The following is a 10,174-nucleotide window of genomic DNA, read 5'->3' as shown; positions in this document are numbered from 1 at the left end:
AGATGGGGAACTGAGGAAAATAAGGCTGGTGAGCTAGAAACCTTTGATTCTAGGAAACTCGGATAAGTCAGTGGCTTTGTGAGCACTGAATGTGATTGGGTTTTGGAGCCCAGTGTGTATTTTTACTTGCCCGCCGGGTGCAAGCTAGGATTAAAGACTATGGCCCACCAGTTTTTGGCTCCATGGTTTCTTTACCGACTGTCCGAATCCAATGCGAACCTGCATGGGCTGGGCTGCTGTGATAGTGGCCCCGGCCCTGCCTGCTGGCTTTACACATACCCCTCACCCAATGTCAAATTGTCTTCCATCACCTTCTATCTGGTTTTCTTTGTGCCCCTTCCCTCCCCACCCCTTCCCCCTCTCCTCCCTTCCCATAGCCATCACACACTTGTCCATGTTTCTGAGTCTCATTTTTATGTCCCATCTATGTATGGAACCATATAGTTCATAGTTTTTTCTGATTTACTTATTTCACTTTGTATAACGTTATCAAGGTCCATCCATGTTGTTGTAAATGATCCGATGTCATTATTTCTTATGGCTGAGTAGTATTCCATAGTATATATGTACCAAAGCTTTTTAATCCACTTGTCCACTGGCGGACAATTGGGCTGTTTCCAGATCTTCGCTATTGTGAACAATGCTGCCACAAACATGGGGCAGTGTTCCTTTTGGAACAGTGCTGTGGTGTTCCTAAGGTATATTCCTAACAGTGGAATAGCTGAGTCAAAAGGCAGTTCATATGATATTTGTCTTTCTCTGCCGGCAGAGCCATTGTGCTTTTAAAATTCAGACACGTGAAGGACCTGGCTTCAGGACAAATCAATGAGAAGCCTATTTTGGCCTCTTCCCCTTCTTTTAAAAAAAATAAATATATTCTGCTTCCAAATTCTTCCATCTCCTTCATCCTCTAGCTAGAAAAAGAATAAATTATTTACTATATAACCTAGGATCAGTTTAACTGAAATGGTGCTCAGTTCTTTTAGATTTAGTAACTTTTTTTTAACTTCTATCTTCATCCTATGTGGTCCCTCTCCAACACCAACTTTTTTTTTGGTTTGCTAAATTAATAGGCTAATATTGTATGTTCATTCAAGTACCTACATTTACATATTTTTTATTTGCAAGGTATATGATTATATTGAATGGATAAATTATGAAAGTAACAAAATTATTTGTTAAAAAATGATTTATGTTCAGAACACTTTATAAAATGGAGTTAGTACTTGTTAATCCTAGTATGCTTGTAAGTTACTACAAAGAAAATTGCTTCAATAAAACATTTACTTCAAAATAAGTAAATGTTTAAACATATGCATATATCACCTCAATAATTTATTTTTTTCACCTAGATAATTTTTAATATAGTCATTATTGATTTATTTTTCACCTTCTGGACAAAAAAATAACAAGAAAAAACTAGTCTTTGTACACAATGGAAGTATCTGCCATTAGTATTATTTCAATCCCATTGAAATTCATCCTAATGTTCATATTTTTATTAAAAACTTAAGAAGACCTGAACTGATTTGACAAAGCTAGGTTGCAATACAATCTTCTTTATTGTTATGTGTGCCCCTGTTGTGTTTTGTTATTACTAAATGGGTCATGTGTTTTGTTGGTACTGGAAACGGGGTTCTTCAATGGAGTTGCAAGAAAAGCATTTCGGGGACCCATACAAGGGAGGATGAGGTGTAGTGGTAAGACTTACTAGAGCTGGAACAAACACAAAGGACGGTATCAGGTGCCCAGGGTCTCATCCATGACCAGGTGGCTCAGCTCTATCCCATTTGGAAGAAGTCCAGCCTTGTCTTCACCAAGCCCAGAAGAAAGATCAGCCTCCAGAGATGTTCTGCTATTACCAAGCACCAGCAGGGTACGTGAAGCTGCCGCAGTTCAGTTTATTCCATGCCAAAGTTTAGTCCAGCTCAGTCTCCATTCAGCTGGCTTAGTCTCTCTGTTCCTGGCTGTCCTCAGGCTGGCGCTGGGCTGCTGCACACAGGCCAGTGCTTGGAGCCCAGCTTGGATCCTCTGCTTGGGCCCACATAGCTACCAAGCCTGAATGCCTGCAACAAACCCATGCTTGGAGCTGCACCACTGCTATGGAGAGAGAATGACAGAACACATGTGAACAGGGTGTATATGTGCTACAGGGAGGGGCCTTTGATAGCTTTGATTATACTACCTAAGACTTGGAAGAAGGCATGCATTATTTCAAACTAACCAATCTCTTTCCTAGCTCTTCATGGGCTTGTGCTGGGCCCTTGCCTTTCTAATCTCCTTCTTATCTCTCCCAGGGTTTTATGACCTCATCCAATCTGATCCTTTTCCCAGGCTAGAGACTTCTCCTTTATGGTCACCATCTTGGTTCCTATTGAGCCTCCCCCCAAATTTGTAATCTGTGCGGAATAGACCAGTATCTCCCTGGAGAGTTTGAAAAGCTGGTCCTTCCTCCCTACACTGTTCCGCTGGGAGGGATGTCAATTCCTTGTTGGGGGGATGCTGCCTATCACCCGTGGGGCCTGAAGCCAGAATTGCCAGACTTACTCAGGCCCAGCCAGTTCTGCTCCCTTCTTTTTCATTAACTTCTAGCTGCCTGCACTAACACTTCTATATTTCAGGGAAGTGCTTCCAAGACAAGGAACCATCTCCTTTGGCCTCCTGCCTTTGGAGACCTCAGGCTTATTTTTATTTTATTTTATTTATTCATTTTTAGAGAGGAGAGAGAGAGGGAGAGAGACAGAGAGAGAGAAGGGGGGAGGAGCTGGAAGCATCAACTCCCATATGTGCCTTGACCAGGCAAGCCCAGGGTTTCGAACTGGCGACCTCAGCATTTCCAGGTCGACGCTTTATCCACTGTGCCACCACAGATCAGGCTCAGGCTTATTTTTAAACAAGTGCTCAGTAGATGTGTGGTGAGCCAGGCTCTTTGGATAAGTGGTTATGCTTTCTGTGATAAGCAGATGGAATAATGCCTCAGGTGATTATATGAATATTTTGCATATTCTTGGAATGGAGAATGGATTTTCACTTTGGTCTAAATCCAGATAAATGCCAATGACAACTTGGATGGTTGCTACTTAGGATGACATGGCTCCAGAGTAAGGAAACCTGGACCAATGTTTTGCATCTTCAGATACTGATTTACAACTTGAAAACACTCAGTTATTTTATACTGAATTGAAAGTATCAGAGAAAACATCAGTAATATAGTTTAAAAGGTGAAAAAAACATGTTATAAAGAGAGAATACAAAATTTTTAGTGAGAATAGGTTATGGAAAATTTTGAGTGTGTCAGTAAAGCTTAAATGTCTTTAATGTTGTTTGCTAGTAGAAACCATTCAGGATTTTTTTAGTAGTATCATGAATGTGTGACAACAGTATTTGATTATAGTGTGTACTGTGTATATAATGCTCAGCATTCTCCCACTCCATTTCCCCCAAACTCAGCTAAAATTGTAGTTTTACCTTATGGGCTTTTAAAAATCTTTCTACCTTCCCCTCCAAAAAAGTGTTACGGAATGCAGTTTCAGCTGCTTGCTGTGACACAAAAAGCCAATTTCCAGACATAAGTGCTGGTGAAAAGGAAAGAGGTTTATTCAAATGCCAGACACCTGAAAAGATGGGGGTACTCACATCCTCAAAAACCCATCTTAACAGCTCAGACACCTTGGACAGATTACATAGGGGAGCAGGGGAATTTGGAACGGGGAGAACTCTCAGAGGGAGGGCAGACATGCAGTTTCTCTTAAGGGTTTTTTTTTTTTTTTTTAGTTTCATGGCTGGCTGGACTTCCGTGGTCCTCATGGCTTTGTAACTGGAATTGAAGTTAGCAAGTAATGTATAAACTAGAGTTACGGTTGTTTTTTTTTTCTGAAACCGGTGTCTCCACATTCCTGTCATTAGGTTCTCTTGGCCTTGTCCAATAATTGAAACTGTAAGCCTCAGCACGATGAGCGAGAGGGGCAGGAGCTGAGGGTTCATTTTTCTCACTCTGATGTCATCACTAATGTGGGTCAGCTAGAGGGGAGCAGGTCGTTTAAATGTAATGAGTACTTGGCCAGAGGTGACAGCACAGAGTTGATTATATACTTTTGATTTGTAACAGAGTACATAACTTTAGTCACTGGATTGGTAATATTAAATCATAGTTACAACAAGCTGGGTTTAGTATATAAGAAGGTTAACATGAGTAGCTTTACAGAAATTATTTTATAAGCTTATTTTATTAGTATATTCTTATTCTTATATTAATATATTCTCATTTATTAGTATATTCTTATATTAGTATATTCTTATTTGTTAGTATATTCTTGTTTATTAGTCTAGTCAGACTAATAACAGTAATGTAGCATACTTATTTCTCATTACAGAAGGACACAGTCTCTTTCCCTTGACAACTTTTTGATACACACTGACTTTAGGACACTTTGGACATACTCTTTGTAGCTGTAATTGTTTATGTACCTGCTCCATATTCACTGGTGGGACATAGGATTATTCTTGAGTACAAATTATCTCTGTATGGTGCCTTCTAGAGTAAGTTTCTTGAAAAAGATGTTCAGTAAGTATTGATTAGTTGAAGAAGTCACTTTGTTGAAAAAAACGTCATCAAAGATACAGCCTTAACACAAAAGAAGAAGAAATATTACAGACGACCTGTCAAAAAAATACCTGAAAACTACCAAAATTGAATCTTAAAGTAAACTACGCACTTTGAATGATTATGATGTATCAATGTAGGCCCATCCTTGGTAACAGATATACCTTTCTGGTGAGTGATTTTGATAATGGGGGAGGCTATGTATGGTTTGGGTTTGGTGTATATGAGAAATCTCTGTACCCCCCCCTTTTATTTTGCTATAAACTTAAAATTACACTAAAAAAATAAAGACTTAAGAAAAAAATACATACATGTTTAGGATGATGAACCAACTTTTCAGTTTTACTGTATATTTTGGCAAGGTGTAGATGATTTATGATTAACTTAACTCAACTTTATATTCATGGTCATTTTCTTTGGGGAAAAATAAAAGTAAAACAACTTGTAGAAAATCCAGAGAAGCCAGAACAGGCAAGGTTTTGTTTTAAATCTTATTTGCATAACTATGCCTACTGACTCATAAAATGCTTCTACAGAAGCACACTAAAATACCTGCTGAGAACCCATAGCTGCATTTTATTTTAATGCCAAGGCAAACCTCTATTTAGAAAAGAATTCACTTTTAAGTCCAATTAAGAAAAAAAAACATATTTGAAGCAAATTACACAAATAGATACATAGGAGAACTGCCGTCTTGTTACAATCTCAGTCTCTTTCAAATTACTTTGAATTTAATTTAGAAAAAAACTCACTTTAATTCTGTTTCTTCTTCCCCCTCCCCACCCTGAGGCATAGTATTATCTAATTTGAAGTCGCAGAAAGATTTAAGAACTCACTTTTCTTTTTATAAAGGTGAAAAAGTTTATAATGACTTTATTGAGCTTTCTGCTTGTATTTCATGTAAACTGTGTCTTAAACTGGCTTTTGATAGAATAAAATGACCAAAATTTACATGCATAACAAGTTTGCCACATTTAACATTACATATGATGCCAATATAGTTTTTTCCTCAGTATTTTGGGCTCTAGATGATATAACCAATAAAGTGGCAACATCAAAATTGATTTGGAGGCATTCTCTACCACAGTCATATATCATATGATGCACTTAAAATATCTTAAAATCTTGAAAATTGATAGAACAGTGACATAACACTATAGTTTCAACAGCCTGCATTTTATATAATCATCAGCATTCTATTAGGACTTAATTTTTTTATCTACTTAAAGGGGACAAGGAAAATCTTAAAAATTACAAAAATCTACTTTAAATTCTACATTCTGGTCATTGTAAATTGGATTTTAAACAAATTAACTTTCTGGTTATTACTGTAGTTATTGAAATAAAGCAGAAAGAAACTGCTCAATCTGTGCCATAGTGGGTCCTACACTCTGGGCTTCCGCTGCAGTTCCTGTCACTGACTGTCATTCTCACCTTCACGCTAATGTTGCTCTCTGTGTGAGCATGGCCACTTTGAAAGTATCATAACTCATATGATCATAGCCAAGAAGGACTCCTCTTTTCAGATTATGTTCTGGAGCACTAAATCACAAGCCCTCTTACCTGCGTATATGATAAAAAGTCAAAACCCAAGCCCAAAATTGAGATTTTAGTTTCTTCTACCAAACATTCTCATCCTGTGTGTTCCTATTTTGATGAATGACTCTCATTTATTTCTTTTTTCAAGTTAGTCTTTGTCTTCCATTTATTATCATCAGCAATAATCTATGTTGTTGGGGTTTTTTTTTTAGTTGTATCTGCTTAATCATTCCTGAATTTTGTCCCTTCCTGTGTTCCAACTATGTCCAATTTAAGTTAGGCTCTCACAAATGATTGCTTTGCTTACGATAATCATCACACAACTTTATTAAGATTTTAGTCTTTCTCTATATCCATAATCTATTTTCCAGGCTATAATTTATTGTCAAGACAAGTGTTTATGTTTCATATCGGCCTTAGTAATTCAATATTGATGTTATTATAAGTTCACTAAAACTCTCCCATGGGGAAATTTAACTTTTTTCTAAATGTGAATTTCAAAACCTATTTTTAACAATACTGTATTTTTTGTTAGATAATATCCATTAATGTTTAAAGAAATACACTTGTAAGAAACTATCCACAGTGTTCTTACTGAGATAAATCAGTAAGATTATAAATCAGACAAGGAAAAATACATGAAAGATATTTATGTGATAATATCATAAAGACTAGACAGCTAATTAAATATAAAAGTATATTAATGTCAAAAACAGGCCCTGGCCAGTTGGCTCAGTGGTAGTGCAGAAGTACCGGGTTCGATTCCCGGCCAGGGCACACAGGAGAAGCGCCCATCTGCTTCTCCACCCCTCCCCCTCTCCTTCCTCTCTGTCTCTCTCTTCCCCTCCAGCAGCCAAGGCTCCATTGGAACAAAGATGGCCCAGGCACTGGGGATGGCTCCTTGGCCTCTGCCCCAGGCGCTAGAGTGGCTCTGGTTGTGGCAGAGCGTCGCCCCTGGTGGGCGTGCTGAGTGGATCCCGGTCGGGCGCATGTGGGAGTCTGTCTGACTGTCTCTCCCCATTTCTAGCTTCAGAAAAATACAAAAAAATAAAAAATAATTCTTAAAATTTTTTTTCAGTTGTTTTAAAACTTACTGTATAAGTTTTTTCATCTAGAAAATCCAGGTAGGGATAAAGTTAAGATAAGAGCAATAATGAGGAGTTAGTACAATGTAAAGAAGTTACCTAATTTTTGCAAGAATTGGGTAAGTCCTTTAGGGACATTCATATTTCCACTTAATAAATGCTGTATCCATAGATTGTGTTATCTAATGGGCTACCAAATGAAAAAAGACAATTCTTTCTATCTCAGACAGGCTGCCTCAGCCAGATGGTATGAGAAGGTAGAGACAGGTATGCAAGTAAGTCAGCATTACAAAGATTTTGGTTTTAAAGCTAGGTCCACTGATTCACTTTTTGTCTTTTCATTTCGTATTAGGGATCAAATATAGGGCTTCTTCTTAGAAAGCCACAAGAACCTCAAACAAATTTTTTAAATATATATTTTTAAATTGGCAACAACATATCGTAGAACTTGTTCAGCTAGGGTATGATACCTAGAAAACCAGAAATAAATATGCCAAATTAGTTCTTTTTAATTCCATTAAAAGAATTGCTTCATAATAGAGATAAAACAAAATTCCCACTAAGTGTAAACATCCAATAACCTCTGACTACCATTTAGATATATTTTCATCATTGCAAAAAATATGACCAAGATCAATAAAAATAACATAGTTTAAAATGAAGGCTAAATCATATATTTCAATCACATGGAGTTGTATACTATAAAAATATTCTATGAATATTTAATGTAATTGAATTGCATGTATTTGGCATAATAGTGCATAAAAGCAGTTAGTATTCACTGAATAAGAATAGTTCAATAATACTTAAAGTAAAATATATATATATATATATTTATATATATGTTATATTCTCAAAAACATGGATAATGGCACCCTGGAATATATAAATTAACTTAGAGAAAAGCAAATATATGTTTTTATGGTTCTTCTGAATTGAAATATAATATAATTAATTAAAATGACACAAAAAAAGATCTTGTATGCAGAGAAAGACTGTGAATATGTTGCCCTACTGTATACACCACATTACTTTGTACTTTGTAAAAGCATAAAACATAAAATATATCATACATGTCAAATTTGATTTTCATAAACACGTTTTTCTAGGTTCAATGTTGATATATAGTATGGAACTTTAACAAAGGAATATTGAAGAGGTTTTTTGTTTTTGTTTTTTTTTCCAGTTCTTTAATCATTTATTAGCACCTTCATTTATTCATCATTTCCTAAGGTACAACTGAAGGTAAGAAGCTGTATCAAATGCTTGGATTAAAATGTGCAAGTTCCATTTCTTCTTCCCAGTCTCTAAAACTTGGTTTTGTGGAAGATTTATCTAAAATCAGGTGATAATTCTCTTCTATGTTAGTAAAAGTAGTAAGAAAAGCACTATCAAATTATGGCACCAGAAAGAACCGGAAACCATTTAAGAGAGCTATGATGTATTCAGTCATTTTAAGATGAATTCTACTGTGGATCTACTTTTTCATTAATAGAAACATCTGATTATCCTTATATACTGGTAAATTAGTACCTAATCTTCTAACCACTCTTAATGTGATTACTGGAAGACATGGAGAAAAAACTTTAAATATCCAATTCGAGGCCTGACCTGTGGTGGTGCAGTGGATAAAGCGTCAACCTGGAAATGTTAAGGTCACCGGTTCAAAATTCTGGGCTTGCCTGGTCAAGGCACATATGGGAGTTGATGCTTCCAGCTCCTCCCCCTTCTCTCTCTCTCTGTCTCTCCTCTCTCTGTCTCTCTCTCTCTCTGTCTCTCCTCTCCTCTCTAAAATGAATAAATAAAAATTAAAAAAAAATTCAATTTGATTCTTTTGTATGGAATGCACTGAGAGACCTGGGATTCAGGAGGTAGCCAGAGGGCTTTGCAGCAATTGCCACGCACAAAGAAATAAAACATAAAAAGAATTCTAGACCCTGGCTGGTTGGCTCAGCGGTAGAGCGTTGGCCTGGCGTGCGGGGGACCCTGGTTCGATTCCTGGCCAGGGCACATAGGAGAAGCGCCCATTTGCTTCTCCGCACCCCCCTCCTTCCTCTCTGTCTCTCTCTTCCCCTCCCGCAGCCAAGGCTCCATTGGAGCAAAGATGGCCCGGGCGCTGAGGATGGCTCCTTGGCCTCTGCCCCAGGCGCTAGAGTGGCTCTGGTTGTGGCAGAGCAACGCCCCAGAGGGGCAGAGCATCGCCCCCTGGTGGGCAGAGCGTCGCCCATGGTGGGCGTGCCGAGTGGATCCCGGTCGGGCACATGCGGGAGTCTGTCTGACTGTCTCTTCCCGTTTCCAGCTTCAGAAAAAATACAAAAAAAAAAAAAATTATAATATATTACACTAAAAAAGATTATCTTCAACTAAATTGAAAATGTCTCTTTATTTAATGAACATTTACTTATCACTTACTAGTTTTAGTTTTTTTAATAATATTTATGCTGAAATTCAATGTGTAATTCTGTTAGAAAAATTAAACACTGTTCAAAATAGTCCACTGTAAAAATAGCAAAACCAAAATGGAATAAATATTATATAAACTAAAATATTTTTATTAGGTTCCCTTTATGATGTGTGCAATTTTGACAGCACTCAGTTACTACTGAATAGGAAATAAGTGATTAATAAAAGGTATTTTCCTTACTCTATCTTGACAGCTCAAAGTCAAAATATAGCTAGACAGCATGTTCTTTCTAAGAGTCCTTCCTTATTCTAGTAATAATATTAATAATAACATATGTAAATATGTAGGTATGGGTATTTAATACCAGACACTTGTCTTTTTTTATTAATTCAAATGGAAATAAAAATAACTTCAATTAACTTCAAAAAATATTAAAATATACCAGAGTCAAATTTAAGTATGCAACTAATTCAAGGCCTGAAATTTCTGTGCAAAGAATAGAAAAAACTAATTTTTAATTGAGTCAGAATATGCACTTCTGTT

This window comes from Saccopteryx leptura, chromosome 1 (genome assembly GCF_036850995.1).
Source record: "Saccopteryx leptura isolate mSacLep1 chromosome 1, mSacLep1_pri_phased_curated, whole genome shotgun sequence".
NCBI lineage: Eukaryota > Metazoa > Chordata > Mammalia > Chiroptera > Emballonuridae > Saccopteryx > Saccopteryx leptura.
Note: the sequence above shows the minus strand (reverse complement) of the source record.